The 24,666-nt window shown below is 45.4% G+C and overlaps 1 protein-coding gene across 1 annotated transcript in view; it reads left to right on the forward strand.

Moving 5' to 3' along the window:
- Positions 1–514: 514 nt before the first annotated feature.
- Positions 515–24,666, forward strand: part of gli1 (GLI family zinc finger 1) — a 298,522-nt gene continuing 274,370 nt past the window's right edge. The window contains exon 1 of the mRNA XM_073071122.1: positions 515–943. The gene's annotated coding sequence lies outside the window, so the exon portion shown is untranslated. The remainder of the gene's footprint in view (positions 944–24,666) is intronic.

The following is a 24,666-nucleotide window of genomic DNA, read 5'->3' on the forward strand; positions in this document are numbered from 1 at the left end:
TCATATTCCTTTTGTTGGATAATCTAGAATTATGGGGGAGGTCACGATTTAAGTCGCCCATCTAAAGCAGAGATGAGCTAATTTATTTTTCTCTTTCAGGCAGCCATGAGTCTTTGAAAATCTTTTCAGGCAGATCCAGATAGACTCTTGATAAGCGGGGAGGTGAAGGGTTACGCTGGATGTGTGGGAATGCAGAATTGAAATCAGATCAGCCGTGATGTTAAATGGCAAGGCAGGCTCGAGGGGCCGAGTGGCCTCTCCTGCTCCTCAATCGCCTCACCGTACGTAAGGAATACACACACACACAGAAACTCGCCGAGCAACGATTAGTAATTCTGACGATTCCTGCCGGTTGATCCAGTCCAGGATTTGGCAGTGTCCCTGGGCATGTGAAGAACTGAGACTCTCTCGGGCTCTGTATCACAGCCATAGGGATGAGACCACAGATGGAGTTTCGACTTCAATCAGAAACCCAAATTACTTCAAAACAATTTCAAAACTTTCTGATACTTTATTTTGTTCTTAATCGGAATACGCGAAGAACGAGCAAAGAGGTAACTAGCAGAATGATTTAAAAAGGAGCTGAAAAAGTCTGAAAGGATACATAAGAAAATGCAAGCTCTTTAACTTCCGACACCAGGGTGGTCGAAGAGAAGGAATATTTATAACATAAGGGTTTAATGATCGCTGAGAACCCTTAACGTGCCTGACTCTGGGAGAGGCAACTTTTATTTTCAAATGCTGGATGTTATCGAAGAGGAAAAAAACTGAAATTTGATTTTTAAAAATTATCTTGAGTGGTCTCTTGTGCTGTCATTAAGAATTTTTTGACGCGTTCCGCTTCATGACTCTCTGGGTCATATTCGAGAGAGACTTCAGTCTTTCAGATCAGATTACTACTACCGACCTATTCCTCATTTTATTCTCCTAGGAGTTTTACAAGGTATTTCAGAGATTTCTATTATTGTTATTTCGCTGTTTTCTGATTGCAAAAATAAACTCTTGCCGTAAACTGAGGTTACAGGCCGAATGCAATTGTTATTAGTCTTTGAAGTACATTCCTGAACTTATTTAATGGAAACTCATAAATAATTATGCAACAGTGTGAATCTCTCTGAAGTTCTATGCATTCGCCCCGAAGTTATTTTTACAATGTCGAGAAAATCAACTCACTAAAAAAAAGCCACACCGTTATCTTTACTACTTTTTTTTTGCTATTGTTATACTTGATTTTTTTTTCATTTCAATGTCCACCCAGACACTAAATTGTGCCCCCCTCATTTATAGCTGTTGGTTTAACGGGGCGAAAATATAAATGATAGCATAAGACAGGAAGTGGTTTAGTTTGAAGAGAATTACAGGTGATAAAGAAAGCAATAGATTTAAACGAACGAAAGGGTTGCAGAAAAGATTAGATTACAATTAGCAACAATTTTTTCCTTAAAGTTCTTTTGTGTAAGTGCTGATATTTCTAAACAAAACTCGGATTTGAGAAATGTTTTCATTACAGACTGGGACCACGGAGACCGGTGAGGTGCTCCTCCCATAAAGGTTCTGCGATTGTTTTGGTGGGGTTTAATTCGTGATACTGTTGCATTGTATTTTTAATTGGTGTTTCTTTTAGTTGTTTGTGGATGGATTTGGCGCTAAGTTTTTTTTGAATGGATTTTTGCGCCTGGTATCCCCCCTTCAGCTCTCGCCAGTCATTAGATCAGTCTTGTAGAAGATCCTCGGAACTTTTCCAAGTTGCTGACGGCGAACGAAATCCAACCCCGTTGCTTCACCGCGCTTCCTTGTTGCGCCTCTTTTATGCCAGTTTGTGCTTGGACGCGAATATCCCCAACAGCAAGGGGCAGTTGGTCGCCACTCCATCTTTATCGGAAGGAGTAACGTCTGGTTCATATTGTCAGTTGTCGAGCAACTTTAAACCAGCGGTCCAAGTAAATGGGGTGATTGCAACTAATGGGATATAATGGTAGTCATTCAGGGGATTACGATTTAATTTGAATAAAACTTCTTTTGAGCCCTAAGGTTTCATCGCTTCCCGATTACTTTGGGAGCTCCCTGATCCAAGTTGGGAAGAGGAGGGGTGCATTGATAGTTCCCAGAATCAAACTAAGAACTGGAGTTTGAGCAATCTCCCCATTAGGAAAATGCGTTTGATTGGACATAAATAGAAACGGGGCAGGCCATTCATCCCCTCGAGTATGTTCCGCCATTCATCCGGATCATGGTTTACTTCCGACTTGGTGTCACCGGATGAGGAAGAGCTGTACTAATTCCATCTGAAATTTCCGGAGAGAACCTGACCGGGGGATCAACGGGGCTGGGAATATTTCAGATCAGTGTTGATGGAGGCTGGTTTTGGCCAGAGGTTGGAACTGGGTGCTGCCCGGTGCGAGGGGCCGAAATGGAAGTGCAGACAAATGGCCCAGGACTGCACTTGTGACAACCAAACTGAATGGGTTGCAGGTAACGTTGCCCTGCCACCAAGATTCGGACTACAGAAGCGGCGGGGTGTAGTGTCAGCTCCCGCTCTTGTTCTAGGCTCCGATATTGGGGTGGCTCTTCTGCTTTTGGGGCAGAAGGTTGGCCCAGCTCCAGAGTGTTAAATGGGGAACCTGGGCTGATGCTGTGAGAACGTTGCACTGTGAGGGTCTCGGATGTTGGGCCCAAGCCCTGTTTGTTTTCGTACCTGCGTGCACCGGAAGATCCCATGGATGGGGAGGGAAAGTCCCGTTGTGTCCTGTCCCAGGGATTATTCATCACTAAATCCATTGCGTTTCTGAGATTAAGATGTGCTCCAAATGACTGAAGGAAGTCTTGCACTACAACCAGAGGGCATAGGTTGAAGTTCAGGGGTCAGAGGTTCGGAGGCGATCTGAGGATGCTTTGCTCCCAAAGGGCGATCTGGGGCACACTGCCTGAGGGGGTGGTGGAGATAGAGACTCTCACAGCATCGAGGAACCGTCTGGACGAGTACTTGAGTGCTGGTGAATGGAATTAGGTTTTGTGAGTATTTAGTGGGCAGAACGGGCATGGTGAGCCAAACTGCCTGTTTTCGTGACTATAACAGTGACCACCGCATGATAGGCCTTCAGATTCCGTGACAGGCGCTGTCTGTGTAAATGCACATCTTTCTTCACTACGATTTTTTTTAGATTAATCCTTTAAAGTGAAAGGTATTCTAGAGAGGTCCCTATAACTGTACATGTCGAATTGCCCTAACATGATTATTTTTAATCTGATTATAATTTAGTGATGTCTATTTAAGAAGCACTACACTTCATGATCTGTCGAATGGATAAAATTAGCCATATATAAACACTCACTATTATTCTGCTACCATTTATTTTTCTATTATATTTTGTGAGGCCGCAATATGTTTCCTGAGGGAGATGTTGCCTACTGTTCTACACTCTGTGAACCTGAGAGTTTTGTTTATTTGCCTGCGTGCTCAGTATTGCAAGGGCACAGAATATAAGTATCTGCTCCAGTCCCACTGGAATTCATGCTTTCCATGAAATGTCCTCAGGGTGGTGGCGTGGGAATGGTCAGAATTTAATCCATGTGTCTGAGACGGTGGACTGGTCTTTACTGGCTCCTTCTCCTGTCAGATCTCCTTGTTCATAGTTGCCCTTAGGGGCTGTCTCACCACCGCTTCCAGCCCCCCCCTCCAATAATGGCAGCCAATATGGATGGCAGAGTCTTCGCCCTCCTGGCTGGTTATGTCACCAGCTCTGCCCTACACCGAGTAGCACAAGGGTACTACTCCTCGTCCCTCCCCAGTCACCTGGGCTATTAATTGAAACCCATCTCTTTGACTTGCTTATAGTCTTGCCCTGTATCCTTGGCACTCTGGATTTCTAGTGTTAGTGGACCAGGACCTCAGAGGTCTGAGCTAATAATCCAAAGAAAACAAGTTCAAATTCCACCATGGAAACCTGAGTATTTCAATTCAGGTTTATTTGTTCAGTTTTTTGGATCTGGCCATCTCAGCATTTATTGCCTATCCCTAATTACCCTTGGGAATGTGGGGGTGAGCTGCCCTCTTGAACTGCTGCAGCCCTTTTGGTGATGATTCCGCCACAGAGCTGTTGGGGAGGGAGTTCCAGGGTTTAGATCTAGTGACGATGGAGGAATGATGATATATTTCCAAGTCAGGCTGGTGATTGTCTGGGAGGGGAACCTGTAGGTGGTGGTAGTCACCTACACTAGCCACCTTGTCCTTTTTGGTGGTAGGGGGTGGCGAGTTTGGGAGGTGCTGTCAGAACAGCCTGGGTGAGTGACTGCAGTGTGTTTTGTAGACAGTGCACTCGGCAGCCACTGTTGTGGAGGGAGTGAATGTTTAGGGTACTGATCAAGTGGGCTGCCTTGTCTTGCATGGTACTGATCTTCTTGAGTTGCTGGAGCTGTACTCATTCAGACAAGTGGAGAGTGTTCTAACACACTCCGGTCTTGTGCCTTGTTGATATTATTGGAGTGTCAGGAGGTGAGTTATTGCCTGAAACTGCTCTTGTAGCAGTGGTATTTGTGTGTCCCACCAATTGGTCTTGTCAAAAGCCAGCCCTCGGATGTTGATGGTGATGGTAATTCTAGTGAATGGCAAAAGTAGCTGACAAGACTCTCTCTTGTCGGTGATGGTCATTGTCTTCAAATAAACTGATTAGCAGAAAAATGGGTTACTCACCTGTACTGTGCTGAATGACTCCATGCTGCTAGTTGGTTCTTGAGATGACTTGTGATGGCTCTGGTACAGGTGAGTAACCCATTTCAGGGGTAGTGGGACTGCAATCACTAATGGTCAGAGCAGTCTAGGGCAGGGATACTTCCTTTCTCTAAGCACACTGGCAACATTTGGCTTTTGTGACAAGCAGGCAGCTTCAGATTTACCTTCACTGAAAGCAGTTTTCTGCTAATTAGTTTATTTATCCCCCTCAGACAGTGTGCCCCAGATCACCCTTTTGGGGACAAAGCATCCTCAGATCTCCTCCGAACCTCTTACCCCTGAACTTCAACCTATGCCCTCTAGTTGTGGTGCAAGACTTCCTTCTTCACCACCCTGTCTACTATGTCATCACTTTCAGTGAACTATGTGCCTGTACCCCTAAATTCCTAGCTTTAATTGGGAGCATATCAGAGAGAACTCCTAATGGTGGTAAACAAACCTACCTATGGCTTCCATACCTCTAGAAAGAGTAACAGTGAAGCAATGAACAAAAGTAAAACTCCAAGAATAAAATGGATCCACTCTTCCCTCAGAGTTCCTCAGACTGTCACTTTATGGGGGAGGTTGCGGGCAGTGCCATTGGTTCCCTTGAAAATTCCGGCCATTTCCCTTAAATGTGCTCCCAGTCATATGAACACAGGTATAGCAGCTCTGAAGAAGCAGGTACAACTTCACCAAAATCCCATTGTGCAGCAGTGCAGCTGGAGAAGCTCCATATTTTCCTATGGCATACAATATGTGGTCCACCACATCTATGGCAACTCAGACCAGTCCTGTTCTGCACTACTTTACCTGAGCACTTGGGCTCATTTACAGCAGCCCATTAACCCGCTGACCAACACGTCTTTGGGATGTGGGAGGAGACCCATCCAGAGTCATTTGGAGAATGTGCAGACCTCACATGGACAGCACTGGAGGTTGGGATTACTCTGGCTCTCTACTTCCTGTGCCACTGTGTCCTTCAATGGCTTCAACTAATGGACGATCAGCAGTCCTACACGGCCTAGCCCAGGTGGAAATCTATTCAACATGGGATTGCACCAGTTGGTTGGGGCAAGATGTGGACCCAGCTAACAGGGCCCAGTCCAGGGAAGGAATCTGTACCACCCCTCCCACCCCCAGCCCGAATAACCCAGTGCCCTGTTGGAGATTTGCATCTCAGTGGTACTGAGGCAGCAAACTGTGGCTCTCACTGGCTCTCCAGTGCTGTGCTTTGGACAGATGATACAACGATTGGTGGCATTGCGGTTGGTGCAAATGGTTACCAAAGAATACGGCAGGTCATTGATCAGTTGCAGATATGAGTGGGGAGTGGGAGCGAGAAATAGCGGATGGAGTCTAACCTGGACAAGTGGGAGGTGCTGCACTTTGAAAGATCAGATGTAAAGGGATAATACACAGTTAGCAGCAGGGCCCTTATCAGTGTTGATGTGCAGAGGGATCTTGGGATCCAAGTCCATGGCTCCCTGAAAGTGGCTACACAGGTTGATAGGCTGGTAACGAAGGTATATGAAATGCTTGCATTTATTAGTTGAGGCACTTAGTTCAAGAGTCAGGAAATTATGTTGGAACTCTGGTCAGGCTGCATCTGGAATCTTGCATTCAATTCTGGTTGCCGCATTGTAAGAAGGCTGTAGAGACTTTGGAGAGGATGCAGAAGAGGTTCATCAGGATGCTGCCTAGATTAGAGGGTATGAGCTATTAGGAGAGGTTGGACAAACTTGGTTGTTTTTTTCTGAAGCATCAGAGGCTGAGAGGAGATCTGATAGAAGTTTACAAGAAAAGCATAGGTAGGGTAGACAGTCGGTATCTTTATCCCATGGTCAAAATATCTAATACTAAAAGACTTGCATTTAGCGTGTGTGGTGGTAAGTTCAAAGGAGATGTGTAGGGCAAGTTTTTTTACACAGAGGGGTGGGTGCCTGGAATGCACTGCCAGGGTGGTGGTGGAGACAAATATCATAGAGGCATTCAAGAGACTCTTAGACAGGCCCACAAATAGGGGGGATATGGGCCAAAGTGCAGGCAGAAGGAATTAGTTAAATTAGACCGCACAAAATGTTGGGCCAAATGGCCTGTTCCTGTGCCATACTATTCAATGTTCTCTGTGTTAGAGGCCCCCAGATGGAGGTGCGAGATCTCCCCGTACAATTCTAAGCTCTCCCCAGTGTACAACCCAACATTTACCCCACGTTCAACATTACAAAACCAGATGATCTGGTTGTTCTTACGTTGCTGCTTGTGGGATCTTGCTGTGCACACATTATATCCCTTGCTTCTGACATTACAGTGGCAACTGATCATCAAGATACCTCACCGGCTGTAACCCGTAGTGGGATAGATTCGCATCTCTCCTTTTCACGCTTGGCTCTTTGTGTCTGAGCCTGACATGTTATTGCTCTTGTAATTTATGTTTACAGCAGTAACTTGTTCCCTGTGACATTACCATTTCAGTGCCAGCCTCCTGAATCACTGTATGTGACACCCCCAGGTCAGATCAGCAGAAGCAACAACTGATCCCTGTCTTAAGGGACCAATGTTAAAGAAACAGGCCACGGTGCAAAATCAATCATTTTGTGTAAGTTGTGGATGTTTCTTCTCTGTCTCTCCCTCCTCTTGGGGACCTGCAGAGCAGGAAGGGGACCTGCTTGTTTTGCCCTTCTCTGTTACCCATGGAGAGTGAATAATGATCACTGAGACTGGGTCACTCAGCAAACACTGGGAATCCAAGGCTGCACCTTAAACCTTAGAATCATAGAGTCATAGAACACAGGAACAGGAACTTCAGCTCACCGAGTTTGTTGACGCATTTGCATCAACCCTACACTAATCCTATTTTATTCTCCCACATTCCCGTCCACTACCCCTCGCCCACACACTCCAGGACAACGTACAGCGGTAAATAACCCTGTCTTTGGGATGTGGGATGAAACTGGGGGTATCTCATGCAGTTGCAGGGAGAATGGGCAGTATTTTGCTTTTGAAAAAGCTCTCACTCTCATTTGAAGGCAGTGAGCGCCTCGCCTTTGTGAGGTCCACGTGTGTTTAGGCCGAGCTAACCAGCCTTGACTGGTGGCAGTCACACACCCACTCGGTCCTTGTGGCCTCATGGGTGTGGGGCACCATCATTAATGTGACAGATTTTCCTGTGAATCTTCGTTCTAGCATGTTTTCAGGCATAATCCAATGCCCACCCCATGGTGCCCACCTTAACCTCGGGAAAATGGGCATGGTGCCTACATTTTTTTTTCCCTGCACACACAGTGGTGGTCAGGGAGCAGCAATGCAGACAGCCATATTGGAAAAATCCTTCTTGATACTGGATTTGGAATTGGCTTATTATGGTCACATATACTGAGATGCAGTGAGAAGCATTTGTTTTGCATGTCATCCAGACAGATCATTGCCTACGTAAATCCATTGAGGTAATGCTAAAGAAAAACAGGATTGTAAAATAAAATATTGTAGTCACAGAGGAAGTGCAGTGCAGGCAGACAATAAGGTACAATGTCAAAACAATGTCGACTGTGAGGCTAAGAGTCCATATTTTACTATATGGAAGGCCCACTCGATAGTCTTATAACAGTGGGATAGAAGCTCTCCCTGAGCCTGGTGGTATGTACTTTCAGACTTTTGTATTTTCTGGCTGATGGGAGGTGGGAGAAGAGAGAATGCCCGGGATGAGTGGGATCTTTGGTTATGTTTGCTGCTTTCCCACAGAGTCCGTGGGGGGAGGCTGGTTTCTGTGATGGACTGTGCTGTGTTTACAGCTCTCTGCAGTTACTTACAGTCTTGGGCAGAGCAGTTGCCGTACCAAGCTGCAATGCATCTGGATTGGATGCTTTCCATGGTGCATCGATGATGGCCAAAGGGGACATGCTGAATTTCCTTAACCTTAGTCAATCATCTCTACCTCAGACAGGTATGGATTCCACCCCAGAGATACAAGAGATCAATATCACCAGATGTGCACATTGAAAAATCAGAAGATCAGAATCAGGTTTATTATCACCGGCATGTGACGTGAAATTTGTTAACTTAGCAGCAACAGTTCAATGCAATACATAATCCAACAGAGAAAAAAAAAAGTAAAAAAATAAGTAAATCAATTACGTATATTGAAAGATTTAAAAGAATGTGCAAAAACAGAAACACTGTATATTAAAAATAGTGAGGTAGTGTCCAAAGCTTCAATGTCCATTTAGGAATCGGATGGCAGAGGGGAAGAAGCTGTTCCTGAATCGCTGAGTGTGTGCCTTCAGGTTTCTATATCTCCTACCCGATTGTAACAGTGAGAAAAGGGCATGCCCTGGATGCTGGAGGTCCTTAATAATAGACACTGCCTTTCTGAGACACCGCTCCCTGAAGATGTCCTGGATACTTTGTAGACTAGTACCCAAGATGGAGCTGACTAGATTTACAACCTTCTGCAGCTTCTTTCGGTTCTGTGCAGTAGCCCCCCCATACCAGACAGTGATGCAGCCTGTCAGAATGCTCTCCATGGTAAACAATAGAAGTTTTTGAGTGTATTTGTTGACATGCCAAATCTCTTCAAACTCCTAATAAAGTATAGCCACTGTCTTGCCTTCTTTATAACTACATCGATATGTTGGGACCAGGTTAGATCCTCAGAGATCTTGACACCCAGGAACTTGAAACTGCTCACTCTCTCCACTTCTGATCCCTCTATGAGGATTGGTATGTGTTCCTTCGTCTTACCCTTCCTGAAATCCACAATCAGCTCTTCCATCTTACTGACATTGAGTGCCAGGTTGTTGCTGCAGCACCACTCCACTAGTTGGCATATCTTACTCCTGTACGCCCTCTCGTCACCACCTGAGATTCTACCAACAATGGTTGTGTCGTCAGCAAATTTATAGATGGTATTTGAACTATGCCTAGTCACACAGTCATGGGTATAGAGAGAGTAGAGCAGTGGGCTAAGCACACACCCCTGAGGTGCACCAATGTTGATCGTCAGCGAGGAGGAGATGTTATCACCAATCTGCACAGACTGTGGTCTTCCGGTTAGGAAGTCGAGGATCCAAAACATCCAGTGAGCGGCAGTTCTGTGGGTGAAAATGCCTTGTTAATGTGAGAGATCAGAGGAGAATGGCCAGACTGGTTCAAGCTGACAGGAAGGCAACAGTAACTCAAATACCCTGTGTCACAACAGTGGTGTGCAGAAGAGGATCTCTGAATGCACAAGCCCAGGTTCTGCAACTTATCAATCAGGATTGTGGGAACGATGGTATTAAATGCTGAGCTATAGTCGATGAACAACATCCTGACCTTGGTGTTTGTGTTGTCCAGGTGGTCTAAAGCCGTGTGGAGAGCCACTGAGATTGCATCTGCCATTGATCTATTGTGGCGATATGCAAATTGCAAAGGGTCCAGGTCATTGTTGAGGCAGGAGTTCAGTCTAGTCGTAACCAAAAATTGTTAAGATAGAACCATTGCACTGAATGATAATGGGCCATATAAACCTTATTGATGTTTCTGGATGGAGAATGATTTAAAAGGACAGGCTCAAGTAAAGAGCAAAACAGTGTTGCATCGTGTTTGTTGGGGAAGTGAATTGTTTGCTGATTATGTAGAATGATGGATATTTTTTCATGATTTGTGAGTGTTGCATCGTGTCACTTGATATTTCTACATGAGGTGTGGGATTGCTGTCAGGGTTGGAACTAGGAGCAACTCATCTGTTTGAGCTTGATAGCAATTCACACAGGATTTTGCCAGTTGTACAACTCACATTCAGTCAGGCAGACACAGTAATCTGGATCACCTAACTCTTCCTAATATCCAACTGCACACATTTCCTATCTCCCCAAACTCTACCAGTTTCACAACCCTCTGAAATCCATGATATCTCCCAGCAGAGACCTGGGTTTGAACCTGACCTTGGGTGCTGCCTGTGTGGGGTTCTCATGTTCTTCTTGACCAGGTGGGTTTCGCCTTGGTTCTCTGCTTTCCTCCCACATCCTAAAGACATGCTTGTCAGAGGGGTTGGCCACTGTAAATTGCCCCCTCCCCAGTGTGAGCAGAGTTTTGGGGGTTTGCATGTTGATGTGAACGTGGGGAGAATAGGTTACAGGGAAAGTTAGTGGCAGATGGGATTGCCCTGAGGTGGCATAGACTCAGTGGGCTGAATGGCCTCCTTGAATGTCATCTGAGACCATTTTATTAAATACACCAGCTTGTTAATGCGAACATCTAATCAGCCAGTCATTGCAGCAACTCAAAACATAAAAGCATGCAGATGTGGTCAAGGGGTTCAGTTGTTCTTCAGACCAAACATCAGAATGGGGATGAAATGTGATCTAAGTGACTTTGACCGTGGAATGATTGTTGGTGTCAGATGAGGCGGTTTGAGTATCTCAGAAACTGCTGATCTCCTGGGATTTTCACACACAACAGTCTCCAGAGAATGGTGCAAGAAATGACAAAAACAACATCCAGTGAGTGGCAGTTCTGTGGGTGAAAACGCCTTGTTAATGAGAGAGGTCAGAGGAGAATGGCCAGACTGGTTCAAGCTGACAGGAAGGTGACAGTAACTCAAATAACCATGTGTGACAACAGAGGTGTGCAGAAGAGCATCTCTGAATGCACATGTCGAACTTTGAAGTGGATGGGCTACGACAGCAGAAGGTACCTAACAAAGTGGCCGTTGAGTGTAGTTCTGGGCTCTTGTATAATCTCTCATTCCCCACCATTAGTGACCATACCTTGATATGCTAAGGCACTAGACTCTATTCCTTTAAAACTAATGACAACGCTTTGGATTGTTTGCCCTGTTATATCTTCATTGTCAAACATTATTTGGTAACACTCCTGGAAATCATTCTGGGAAACATGGTTGTGAGTTCCATGCTCTCCAGCCATTATTTTGTAGTGTCTAGATGAACACTAAATATTTCTCCAGTTCATGGCGCAACAGACTGCAGGTGCTGGAATCTGGAACAATTCTTTTGGGTCCTGTCACCTGCCAGCTCTTGCCCCATCACTTCCCCTCATCTCTTTATATTGACTATCTCGCCACTACTCTTTCAGTCCAATTGAAGGATCTCAATCTGAAACATCAACCGACTATTTTCCTCCTCAGGTGCTGTCTGAACAGTTGAGTTCCTTCAGCAGCTCATTCTCTCCCCAGCTGATCTTTAGCCATTGCTCAACAGGTGATGTCCAATTAGTGGTCTGTCCATTGGTGATAATAACACACAATTTGCCCTGGTACCTACAGGACTTGACTGATGTATCTTTCCTGAAATTAAAAGTACTTTCTCTCAAAGATAAGTGGCTGAGTTTCCTGCAGAAATTGTCAGTTCCCACAGTTGATAGAGCAAAGGATTGTTCTGTTTGCTTCCACTGACTGCTGTGTTGATTTTGTATCTAATTGTTCCTACCACTTCCTTTCGTGATGCAGCTACTTTTCCAAGTCTAGTTCTGCTCCAGCTAAGTTGGCCTCAGTGTTGTGCTGACTTGCTCTCTGTTGAATAGCGCCCTCTCTGTGGCTGGCACTGTTCAGGGTTTAGGTTTACACGTCACTGCTGTCCGTCCCTTTGAACATTTTGCCTCTTTACAGGAACGGGCATGCAGTGAGTGGCTTGTAGCAAGATGCCATGCTGCTGTCATTCATGCAGAGTAGATCTTGGTTCAGGAACAGAGCTCTCACTGACAAATAGCCTGCTGATGATCAGTGCAGCCATACTTGTGCCCAGCGGGGGATGGAATTTGCAAACTAATGCAATCACCAAGACTTTGCACGCCCAGTAAATTAAACTGAATCTGTTTGCCATTTAAGTCACATACAAATCTATCCTAGAGAACACAAAGTTGCAACGACTGGGAAAACTCCTATATTGTCACTGAATGGTTCTCCTAACCCTTGCAAAATGTCACACAGGACAGGAGCAGGCCATTCAGCCCATTGTGTCAGTGCTGACCACCAAGTACCCATCCACACTGATCCCATTTACCAGCTGTGAGTCCATAGACTTTCTTGGCAATTCAGGTGCTCATCGAGGTATTTCTCAATTGTAGCGAGAGCCCATGCCTCCACCACGCTCTCAGGCAGTGTATTCCAGATCACAACCACCTCCTTTTTGGAAAAATTCTCCTTGGACCTCTTCTAAATCTTCTACTCCTCACTAGTGCCTCTGATCTTGGAAACTTTTGTCAAGGGGAAATGTTTCTTACTATCTACCCTATCAATGCCTCTCAAAGTTGTACACCTCTACCAGCCCCCCCCCCCCCCAGCCTCCTCAACTTCAGGAAAATTGAACTTGGCCTGTCCTGTCTCACCTCATAATGGAAATACTCCATCCCAAGCAGCATTCTGGGAAATCTCCTTTTCCCCCTCTCCATTTTGATTACAGCTTTCCTACAGTGTGCTGACTAGAACTCTACACAGTCCTCCAGCTGAGATCTGATTAATGTCTTCTAAAGCTGTACCATAACTTCCCCGCTCTTAGACTCTCTGACCTCACTAATAAAGGCAAGTGTCCCGTGTGCCTTCTTTACCAACTTATGCACTTCTGGTGTCACATTCAGGAATCCTTGGACTTGTGCACTGAGGTCCCACTGATCATCAATACTCCATAGGTAACAGCAATTCAAGCTATATGCGCTACCCGTATTAGTCCTCCCAAAGTCTATCACGGCTTGTGTTTATCAGGACTCCATCTGCTCTGCTCCATCCATCATATCAACTAATTGATATGCCATATCTTACCTACCATCTGCTCATCCTCACAATGACATGAGTGATCTTTGCGCACTCCTATGTCTCCCGACGATCCTTTGGTCTCAGTATCTGAAGATGACATGTGGGCTGCCTTCAAGAGAGCGAATCCGAGGAAAGCATCCGGTCTGGATGGAGCACCTGGCCGAGTGCTGAACAACTAGCTGGTGTATTCATGGATATCTTCAACCTCTCTCTCCGGCACTGTGTAGTACTCACCTGCTTCAAGCAGGCTTCGATCATACCAGTGCCCAAGAAGGGTGTGGTACCCTGTCTAAATGACAGTCACCCAGAGGCACTTACATCCACGGTGATGAAGTGTTTTGAGAGGCTGGTGTTGAAGTACATCATTTCCTTTTTTGCAGCTTGGATCCACTCCAATCCACCAACCGAAACAACAGGTCTACAGCAGCTGTTACCTCATTGGCTCTTCACATTATCTTGGAACATCTGGGAAACAAATATGCATACATCAGGATGCTCTTTATTGATAACAGCTCAGCATTTAACACCTTCATCCCTTCAAAATTGATCAGTAAACTCCAAGACCTGGGTGTCACTATCTCAAAGGACCTGTCCTGGACCCACCATATAAATATAATTGCGAAGCAAGCACAACAGCACCTCTACTTCCTCAAGAGTCTGCCGAGATTCGGCATGTCATCAAAAATCTGGACAAACTTCTATAGATGTGTGGTGGCAAGTGTGCTGACTGGCTGCATTATGACCTGGAATGGGAACACCAATGCATTTGAGTGGAAAATCCTACAAAAGGTAGTGGATTCAGCGCAGAACATCACAGGTAAAACCCTCCTGACCATTGAGCACATCTACATGAAATGCTGTCATAGAAAAGCAGAATCCATCATCAAAGATACTCACCACCCAGGCCATGCTCTTCTCTCGCTGCTGCCATCAGGCAGAAGGTTCAAGTGCCCCAGGACTCGCACTACCAGGTTCAAGAACAGTTACTATCCCTCAACCAACAGGCTCTTGAAAAAAAGGGGATAACTACACTCATTTAAGGACTCTTTTATCTTTTTATTTCATGCTCATTGTTGCTATTTATTTTATCTGCATTTGCCCGGTTTGTTGTCCATTGTTTACAGTCACTATTCTATAGATTTGCTAAGTATGTCCACAGAAGAAGAATCTCAGAATTGTATGTGGTGGCATGTATGTACTCTGAGAATAAATTTTACTTTGAATTTCAGTGATGCTCAAGTTATTTGCAAGCTTACTTCTCATAACTCTCACATTATATCCAAATAGTTGATGTATATTACAAAGAGCAAGGGCCCCAGCACCAGTCTCTGGTACACACCACTGCTCCTAGGCTTCCAGTTACAAAAAAAAAACCCTTCACCACCACCCTGTCCCTCCTATCAGCAAACCAACTTTGGATCCAAAATTGTCAACTCACCCTGGATCCATTGGGGTAGTCTTTTGGACCCGTCCTTCCATGTGGGATCTGGACCAATATATCACTGTTAGACTTGTCGTTCTCTATTCAGAAGGCTGTAACTTGAAGGAACCCTCCAGTTTATGCACTCCTTCACTGTATGGAGCATCTATGTTACTCACAGATTGATGTGTGTGTGATAGGTGACAAAGTCAATCCCTGTCAACAGACTATTCATTGTATGTCAGCCTCCAGCAGTGTTGAATACCTGTGCATTTTCAATGTGAAGCTCAGCTTCAACAACGTTATTAACTGTGAAGAACATTTCTGTCCTTCCAAGGTGCCCCGTAATCACTGCCCACAACTGTGCTCAAAGAGCAAAATTTTTTGGGAGCTGCGCTTGTAAGGGTCATGAACGACTCTAGCAAATTTTACAGATACAGATTCTAACTGTTTGCATCATCATCTGGCATGGAGGGGGCAGCTGCACAGGATCGGAAAAAAGTTGAGCAGGATTGTAAACTCAGCCAGCTCCATCTTGGACACTAACCTCCCCACCATTAAGGACATCTTCAAAGTGTGATGCATCATGAAGAACCCTCACCGCCCGGGACATGCCCTCTTCTCATTACTACCATCAGGGAGGAGGCACAGCAGCGTGAAGACACACACTCAACACTTCTTCCCTTCCACTATCAGATTTCTGAACCCATGAACACTACCTCACTATATTTGTTCTCTCTTGGCACTACTTGTTTATCTTTCTTTATATATTTGTTGTTATAATTTATATATTCTAATACACTGAAGCCACAAAACAACAAGTATCACAACATATGCTAGTGATAATAAGCAACACACACAAAATGCTGGTGGAACGCAGCAGGCCAGGCAGCATCAACCTGAATCCCAGCAAAGGTCAGATGGTTGGGGACAACGACTTCACAGCCTAGCTCCCCCCAGTGTATTACTGCAGCACTGTAGATCAGTGCCCTCAGCGCAGGTCATTGTCTGTCACATCCAATACCGTAAGCAAATTAACACGATTCAGCAACAGCCAATTTGTGTCAGTACAATGCTTGCAAGGAAATTTGGTCGCTGGAGCAGGCTGTCTATTGCAGAGGAGGGGATTTACATACCGTCCTCTCTTCCTATGTAAGGTCGCACTATTACTGAAGTCAAAAACCTGGCCAATTAAGAAAGTTAAAAATTTCAACTACTGCTTGGTGCCCTGACTGAGAGGAACAGCAGGGAGCTCAAGAGGGTGAAAGGAACCATTGTGAGCCACTTTCTCACTGGGGTTTAACAATGCAATAAAGAGTGGGATTAACTCTAAGGAAGGTAGGATCACTTTCACACAGGCACATTGCTTTACACAGGGGCACCAGCAAGGGAAATGGTTTGGCCTGCAGGTGTGAAAGACACTAATTGAATATCGCTCCGTTTTGAAAATTGTTTGTCGATGTGTTTTCAAGTCTGTTTTGTACAATTGGCAGGAAAGGTGCTCAAAGAGATCTTTGAATTTAACACACAGAAAATGCTGGGGGATATCAGCAGGTCAGGTAGCATCTTTGAAAACATCAACTCTTTATTCCCCTCCATAGATGCTAACTGACATGATGAGTGGCTGGAGCATTTTGAGTGTTACTCTGGATTTCCAGCATCCGCAGAATCTCTAATGTTTATGATTTTCAATAATGTAGTTTTGTTGGAACTGGAATTGGTTTATTATTGTCATATGTACCAAGGTACAGTGAAAAACTTAGTCATCCAGCGGACTCGAGGACAGCTTCTATCCTGCTGTTACAAGACTACCGATGAAGTAGGATGGGCTCTTGACCTCACAATCTACCTCATTCTGGCTTTCCACCTTATCGTCTGTCTGCACTTCATTCTGCAATCTGTTATTATTTTACCATGCTGTCTGGAGAAGAAGAATTTCAGAGTTGTATACTTTGATAATAAATGAACCTTTGTATTAGCTCCATGCACTGCTTTAATGAATTGATCTATATGACATAGAGAAGTTTTTCACTATACCTTAGTATATGTGACAATGATAAACCAATTTATTATTCATATAGATTGTTTCATTAGGCAGAAGGTACAGAAGCCTGAAATCCCACTGTAGCAGGTTCAGGAATTCAATGGATTCAAAGTATATTTATTATCAAAGTATGTATAAATGATACAGCCTTGAGGTTTGTTTCCTTACAGGCAGCCACAAAGCAAGAAACCCAAAAGAACTCGGATATGATAGGGTCTTTTGAGAGACTTTTAGATAGGTACATGGAGCTTAGAAAAATAGAAGGCTATGGGTAAGCCTAATAATTTCTAAGGTAGGGACATGTTTGGCACAACTTTGTGAGCTGAAGGGCCAGTATTGTGCTGTAGGCTTTCTATGTTTCTATGTAACTCCAATGAAAAAAAGACCAACACCCAATGTGCAGAGAAAGAGGGAAAAAAAACATAAATCATGCAAACAATAGAAGCAAGCAACAGCATTCTGAACGAAATTGAGTCCACAGACCCGGAGCAATCAGAGTAAGCCCATAGCCTCGGTCCCATTTCATCATGTAGCGGGGCAAATTACCGTGAAGCTTGCAGACATGAAGTGTGGAGCAATCCCACAACCTCAGTGCTGCAGAGAGAGGAGTGAACCGCAGAAGAGCGAGTGGAATCGGCCCAACCCTCACCTCCAGTCCTGACACCCTCCCTTTTCAGTCTATCGACTGCTGTCAGGTGTTTTTTTGGTGTAAGGATGTAAACAGAGAAGTGTTGCAACTCCTGTAGTTAAATAGGAAATTGCTTTGAGAGGAGGACTTTGTGAAAGGAACTGCCTCTTTGGAATTCTGAAGGAGGACGGAAAATATGCTGAAGACGGCACCAAGGTTGCAGCTTAAACTTAGTTATTTTTTTGAGTTTTTTTTTACGTTCGTAGAGATGGTTTTGGGACAGAGAGGGGAGTTAGGGGTCAGGTTATGGTTTAGGGACAGGGATGTGGGGGAATGAGAGGACAGGCCAAAGTCTAACTCTCTGCTCCACATTTGAAGGCCAGTGGCGAGGGCTGGCAGACCAGCGAGTACGTTTGGTGTCCTGTCATTGGCAAGACTGGAGTTCAAGGCATGGTTTTGGGGATCTCATCATCGGCGAGTCCGACGTTTGGGGTTTGCAGTTTGAGGCCTTATTCATCATGATCTGCAAATCCTGAGTCGATACTGAATATTGAAGCCTGAAGGTCGATCAGAAATCCAGGACTCGAGGCTTGATGGTCAGAGCCCCGAGTCTGAGAATCTCCGCAAGTCCGCTGAGGAAGTCGAAGTCTCGATGTCTCTAAATCCAAACACCTGTTCTGGGGTTAGAGGATTGTATGTGTGTGAGTGGATGGGTGGGTGTGAGGGAGGAATGGGCTTGTTTTGCTGTCATTGCTAAGTTTGTTCTGTTTGTTGTGTTCTGTATTGTTCTGCAAAGCATTGTGGGTGTGGTATGTTGGTGCTGGATTCTGTGGTGATATTTCAGGACTGCTCCCATCGCATCCTTGGGTGTGTTGGTTGTTAATGCAAATGGTGGTGCATTTCACTGTGCTACATTGTGATATGCAAGGAGAAGGTTGGAGAGCTTCTGATTCAGTGTCAGTGTGGTGTGTTCTGCTGACATTGATCGCAGTGCGTTCTTTAGACTCTGGACAAACCTCTGGGTCAAGCCAGTTGTAGCTGGGTGGTACAGTGCAGACATAATATGTCTTATTCCATTCATTTTCATGAGTGACTGAAACTGTTCCACAACAAACTGTGGCCCATTATCACTGACTAAGTGTCCTGGAACACCAGCCCTTGAGAAGAGGCTTCTCAATACAACAACAGTGTGTGAGACTGGAGTGGAGACTATTGGGAACTCTTCTGGCCACTTTGTAGCTTCATCCACTACTACCGAAAAATTGTGCCCATGAATGGTCCAACAAAATCCACAGGAATCCTCTGCCAGGGCAACGTAGGGCATTCCCAAGGACGAAAAATTGCTACTCTTGGCAGCTTCTGGACATGTTGGCATCCCAAACAGTGCAAGACAAGCTGCTGAATCTACTGATCTATCTGTGCATAATTTTCTCTGCAGTGGTAAGGGAACATGATGCAAAGGCTATAGGGTGTGCACTTCCATCACTCAGAACATGTGACATGACTAAACCTATCCCAAAAGGTGAGGCATCACAGGCAAGCTTCACTGGATGATGTGGATCATAATGTGTGGCTATAGAATCTGACATTCCCATTTCCTTTCCTTTTTGGAAAGCTACTGCTTTGTCCATTGCTATTTCTTTCCATTCTGTAATAATGAGTTCCAAGGGCGGAGCACAGTAGCCAGGTTTGGCAGGAACTTGTTATAGTAATTGACAAATCCTAAAAAAGATCACAACTGTGACGCGTCCTTTGGTCCTGGGGCATCTGTGACTGCTCGAATTTTCTCAGCACACTTGTGTAAATCCTTGTAAATCCAATGGTGTGACCACAATAAGTGATGCTTGTTTTAAAGAACTCACACTTGTTGCATTGTACTCAGAGCCCATAATCTTGTAATTTTTTTTAATAGTGTCTTGAGATTTTGGAGATATTTCTTGTCATCCTCACTGTAACGATGTCAGCTAGATACACGGAGTGCCTGGGCAGCCATGGAGCACCTGGTCCATAGCTTTCTGCCAGAGTGCAGGGGCAGATGCTACTTCAAAATTAAGCCTATTATAGCGATAAAGCCCTTTGTGAGTGTTTCTGGTCAGAAACACTTTGGACTCTTCTTACATCTCCATCTATAGGTAGGCCTCAGCTAAATCCACTTTGTTGAAGTGTTTCCCTCCAAAAAGGTTTGGAAAGTACCATCCTCTATCCTCCAACCTGATGGCATGAACATTGATTTATCGAACTTCATCATTCCCCATTCCCATTTCCCTCTCTCACTTTATCTCCTTGCCTGCCCATCATCTCCCTCTGGTGCTCCTCCCCCTTTCTTTCTTCCATGGCCTTCTGTCCTCTCCTATTAGATTCCCCCTTCTCCAGCCCCGTATCTCATTCACCAATCAACCTCCCAGCTCTTTACTTCACCCCTCCCCCCACCTTCTTGGTTTCAGCTATCACCTTGTGCTTCTTCCTCTCCTCCCCCCATCTTCTTACTCCTCATCTTTTTTTTCTCCAGTCCTGATGAAGGGTTTTTGCTTGAAACATTGACTGTACGCTTTTCCATAGATGCTGCCTGGGCTGTTGAGTTCCTCCAGCATTTTGTGTGTGTTGCTTGGATTTCCAGCATCTGCAGATTTTCTCTTATTTGTGATTAAACATCTAAGCAAACTGTTTGCTTTTTGACCAACTGCACTCAGCAAAACTGGCACTCATTTCTTGTCAGCTAATCTTTTTGCTTTAAAATACTGCTCCGTTCATTCAGTACACATCAGCCAATTACCTGTCATGCAATCGAATGTATCTACTGAATCTTTCTGATGTAGCCAGCCATTTCTGCTTTTTTTCTATTTATTATCACCCAGTCCTCACTGTTTATGAACCTATGAATTTCATCTGTTTGCTGCTTTTAAAAAAAATTTGAATGTCTTTCTCTCCCTCTTATAATGAAAAAAAAGTGTGCTTCAGTAGATAGGTAATAGGTAGGGTTGGCTTGGGGTGAGCGCAGCAGAGTTTCACTGGACTGATTTAAAGAGTCAAAGGCTTAGAGAGTCCACCAGCACAGGAACAGGCCCTTCAGCCCATCAAGTCCATGCCGACTAACAATACATTTACGTCAATCTCATTTTATTATCCCCATGTTCCCAGAATTTACCCCTCACCCACTTGAGGGAAAATTTACAGGAGCCAATGAACCTACCAACCTGCACGTCATTAGGATGTGGAGGAAACTGAAGCACCCGGGGGTGGGGGGGGACCACATGGTCACAGGGCGAATGTACAAATTCCACATTCTAGACCTAGACTAGAGCTGCAAGGCCGTACTCTACCTGCTGTGAAGTTCTTCTTGGGAAGAGGCCAGGATCCTTTGAGAACAGGCCAAGCCAGGTTGATTCTGCATTGAGATATTTAAGACTCTGGCAAGCATTAACAGCAGAGATCCCAAAAGGCCGGCTCCTTCAGCTGAACAGCCTGGAAGGTGGGGGGGGAGATTGTTGTCATGGGACAAGTGATTAGCATTTAGGATTGAGATAAAGAAATATTTCTTCACTGAGAGCAGGTAAATCTCTAGAGTTCTCTACCGTGGAGAGCTGTGGGGGTCCAGTCATAGGGTCATAGAGCACAACAGAATGGAAAAAAGGCCCTTCAGCAAATCTAGACCATACCAAACTATTATTCTGCCTACCCCCATCGACCTGCACTTGGACTACAGACGTCCTTACCCCTCCCATCCTCGTACCTATTCAAATTTCTGCTAAAAGTTGAAATCAATCCTGCATCCACCACTTCCACCGACAGCTCGTTCAACACTCTCACCATCCTCTGAGTGAAGATGTTCCCCTTAAACATTTCACCTTTCACCCTTAACCCATGAACTCTATGAACCCATGAGTTCTAGTCTCACCCAACCTCAGTGGAAAAAGCCTGCTTGATTTACCTCTATCAAATCTCCCCTCATTCTCTTCTGCTCCAGAGAATAAAATCCTAACTTATACAACCTTTCCCTATAATTCAGGTGGTCAAGTCCCGGCAAATTTTCTCTGTGCCCTTTCAAACTTATTGATAATGTTCCTGTAGGTAGGTGACCAGTATTGTCGAGGCTGAGATTGACGGGCTACAGGACATGAAGCAGATTAGAGGATACGGGGGCTGGGTGGAAAAGAGAACAAAGCCTGTGACCAGCAAGGATCCCACTGAAAGACAGAGCAAACTTGTGAGGGTCAAACTCCTGCTTCTGTGGGAGGTGTTGTGACTCTCCAGCCCATGTCAGATGTGCACCACCCACGACAGTAATGAATGTGGGCCCACACTTGGCACCTGCAAGTTCAACCAAGGCACTGTCCATCCGCTTGAGGTCCTGTTGCAAGGGTGGTTTGTGTGTGACCATAATGACGCAGTTGGGTCCAATGGGTGTTCAGCGAAAGGTGGAGAAAGCAGATGCATTTCCACAGCAATAGTCACAACCACAGGATGTACAAAAGTCTCTCACATCCAACAAAATGTTCCTGTAAAAAGGCAGCCAGTTCAGAATTGGGTTTACTATCAGTGACATTTATTGTGAAATGTTTTGTGGCAGCAGTGCAGTGCAAAAGATATAAAAGTTACAATGAAGAATAAAGTAAAGAGGAAAAGGGAGATGGTGTTCTAGGTTCAGGAACCGTTCTGAATCTGATGTTGGAGGGGAAGAAGTGTTGAGTGTGGGTCTTCAGGCTCCTGTACCTCCTGCCTGATGGTGGCAATGAGAGGGGGGAATGATGGATGCCAGCTTTCTGAGCCTTGTGCCTGCGATGGAGCTGGCTGAGTCTTCAGCTCCATGATGGTGTGATATTGCCTGGTTAACCTTGAACTGGATAATGGGCAGAAATCCTGTGCTATTTTTAAAATGGGGTCGTCTACATCCACCTGAATGAACAGAAAGGACCTACAGCAGTTCTGCACTGGGAGTGTCAGGTCCAATTTTCCTGCTGGGTCTCGAACTGAGCCTTCCTGGCTCAGAGGCAAGAGCGATACTCAATGGGCCATACCTAGCATCATGTACCCAGAGAACTGGGACGGTGGCGGGGTTGGTGGAAGGGACTGAAAATAATGGCTTCATCTTCTTAACGTTATATTGCAAGAAAATCCAGTCTCACTAATGCAGGACAAGCAGCATGGGATAGCAGAGCCAATGGAGAGGAGAATGGAACATATTGGAGGCTTACAGCTGTGCGTGAAATGTATTGGAGGGTTTACTGCACTGTGTCAGTGTGTGGAGTATGTTGGTGTGTTATTGCACTGATGGTCTGGACGCTGTGGGAGGGTCATTCAAGATGCAAAATTGTTTATTGTCATTCCTCTGTTCACCAGTGTAAAGGAGAATGAAATGATTGTTACTCCAGATCCGATACAGCATAAAAAAACACAGTAACCAAAACCATAAAAACTCAAGTAATTTAAGAATAAAAGCAATCCTATAAAACATAATGTACACCCATCTGTTTGAGAAGGCCCATATACACATAGGATTATCTTATATACTGTACATAGAGTGATTGTATGTACATAAAGTGATGTTAGGTGCAGGATTACCTGAACGTAAGGTGACTGACAGGAATTGTTAAAGTGACAAAGTGACTCTTGACAAGAGGAACTCTTCTTGGTAGCAGCAGGACGTATGGAAACACAGTAAAACAGTGACTGTGTCAGTGTAGGTGTGAGGTGTGGAGTATCAGTGTGAAGTGACAGTGTATGGGGGGTGAAGGGTTCTGAGGGACTGTGGAGAGGAGTGTGTCAGTGTAGGTGTGAGGTGTGGAGTGTCAGTGTGAAGTGACAGTGTATGGGGTGAAGGGTTCTGAGGGACTGTGGAGAGGAGTGTGTGAGTGTAGGTGTGAGGTGTGGAGTGTCAGTGTGAAGTGACAGTGTATGAGGGGTGTGAAGGGTTCTGAGGGACTGTGGAGAGGAGTGTGTGAGTGTAGGTGTGATGTGTGGAGTGTCAGTGTAACGTGACAGTGTATGGGGTGAAGGGTTCTGAGGGACTGTGGAGAGGAGTGTGTGAGTGTAGGTGTGAGGTGTGGAGTGTCAGTGTGAAGTGACAGTGTATGGGGGGGGTGAAGGGTTCTGAAGGACTGTGGAGTGGAGTGTGTGAGTGTAGGTGTGTGGTGTGGAGTGTCAGTGTGAAGTGACAGTGTATGAGGGGGTGAAGGGTTCTGAGGGACTGTGGAGAGGAGTGTGTGAGTGTAGGTGTGTGGTGTGGAGTGTCAGTGTGAAGTGACACTGTATGGGGGGAGGTGAAGGGTTCTGAGGGACTGTGGAGAGGAGTGTGTGAGTGTAGGTGTGAGGTATGGAGTGTCAGTGTGAAGTGACAGTGTATGGGGGTGAAGGGTTCTGAGGGACTGTGGAGAGGAGTGTGTGAGTGTAGGTGTGAGGTTAGGAGTGTCAGTGTGAAGTGACAGTGTATGGAGGGGTGAAGGGTTCTGAGGGACTGTGGAGAGGAGTGTGTGAGTGTAGGTGTGAGGTGTGGAGTATCAGTGTGAAGTGACAGTGTATGGTGGGTGAAGGGTTCTGAGGGACTGTGGAGAGGAGTGTGTGAGTGTAGGTGTGAGGTGTGGAGTATCAGTGTGAAGTGACAGTGTATGGGGGGTGAAGGGTTCTGAGGGACTGTGGAGAGGAGTGTGTGAGTGTAGGTGTGTGGTGTGGAGTGTCAGTGTGAAGTGACAGTGTGTGGGAGGTGATGGGTTCTGAGGGACTGTGGAGAGGAGTGTGTGAGTGTAGGTGTGAGGTGTGGAGTGTCAGTGTGAAGTGACAGTGTATGGGAGGTGAAGGGTTCTGAGGGACTGTGGAGAGGAGTGTGTGAGTGTAGGTGTGAGGTGTGGAGTATCAGTGTGAAGTGACAGTGTATGGGGGGTGAAGGGTTCTGAGGGACTGTGGAGAGGAGTGTGTGAGTGTAGGTGTGAGGTGTGGACTGTCAGTGTGAAGTGACAGAGTATGGGGGTGAAGGGTTCTGAGGGACTGTGGAGAGGAGTGTGTGAGTGTAGGTGTGAGGTGTGGAGTGTCAGTGTGAAGTGACAGTGTATGGGGGGGTGAAGGGTTCTGAGGGACTGTGGAGAGGAGTGTGTGAGTGTAGGTGTGAGGTGTGGAGTGTCAGTGT

This window comes from Hemitrygon akajei, chromosome 18, assembly GCF_048418815.1.
Source record: "Hemitrygon akajei chromosome 18, sHemAka1.3, whole genome shotgun sequence".
In the NCBI taxonomy this organism is placed as follows: Eukaryota; Metazoa; Chordata; class Chondrichthyes; order Myliobatiformes; family Dasyatidae; genus Hemitrygon; species Hemitrygon akajei.